At 50.2% G+C, this 1,018-nt stretch overlaps 1 non-coding gene across 1 annotated transcript; it reads left to right on the top strand.

Moving 5' to 3' along the window:
* Positions 1-381: 381 nt before the first annotated feature.
* On the top strand, positions 382-520 carry LOC121053339. The gene has a single exon (XR_005811022.1). It is a non-coding gene; the product is annotated as a small nucleolar RNA Z247 (small nucleolar RNA).
* The last annotated feature ends 498 nt before the right edge of the window (positions 521-1,018 follow it).

The raw sequence follows: 1,018 nt of genomic DNA, 5'->3' as shown, positions 1-1,018 counted from the left end.
AGTGCCACCGTCCGTGGAGCTCGTCTCCAGGGACACCTGACCGGCACCACCAAGAAGCCTGACGCCGAGATCGTCGAGACCGCCGACGGCAAAATCACCAAGAAGATCAACCCAGCTTTCGAAGACTGGGAGGCACAGGACCAACAGGTCCTTGGATATCTCCTCTCGTCACTGACGCGAGATGTCCTTGTTCAAGTCGCAACTTGCGAGACTGCAGCCGAAGCTTGGAAGGTAATCGAAGAGATGTACTCATCGCATACTCGTGCAAGGTGCATCAACACTCGTATTGCCCTAACTACAACCAAGCGAGGTAACATGTCAATTAGTGAATACTTTGCAAAGATGAAAGCTCTCCGGGATGATGTGCTAGCTGGCGGCCGGATGATTGATGATGAAAATTTGCTTCAATATATTATCACGGGTCTTGGACCTGATTATAGTGAAGTAGTTTCTGTTGTTTGTGCTCGTGTTGAACCAGTCACTTTGAGTGAGTTGTACTCACAACTGCTCAATTTTGAGACTCGCAGGGCACTCTATAATGGTGGACAGGAATCAGGTGGAGTTGTCAACTCTGCTAATCGCAGCAGCTTTGGCGGCCGGGGAGCTAACATCGGCGGCCGCAACACTGGAGCACAACGCGGCCGTGGTCGTGGTTCTGGTGGCTTCACAGGAGGTCGTGGGCGTGGTCAAGGAACTGGTGGCCCAGATCGACGCCCGACCTGCCAGGTGTGTTTTAAAAAGGGACACACCGCTGCAGAATGCTGGCACAGATTCGAAGATTAATATGTGCCGGATCCAAAACATGTCGCCACTGCGATCTCGAATCCATCATATGGTGTTGATTCCAATTGGTATATTGACACCAGCGCCACCGATCACATAACGGGTGAACTAGATAAGCTCACCATGAAGGAGAAATATGAAGGAAGAGATCAGATCCACACCGCCAGCGGTGCAGGTATGGACATAAGTCATGTTGGTTCTACTACTATTCATACCCCTAATAATCATAAAATAA

This window comes from Oryza brachyantha, chromosome 1 (assembly GCF_000231095.2).
Source record: "Oryza brachyantha chromosome 1, ObraRS2, whole genome shotgun sequence".
Lineage (NCBI taxonomy): Eukaryota > Viridiplantae > Streptophyta > Magnoliopsida > Poales > Poaceae > Oryza > Oryza brachyantha.
Note: the sequence above shows the minus strand (reverse complement) of the source record. Positions and strands in the feature narration are given on the sequence as shown.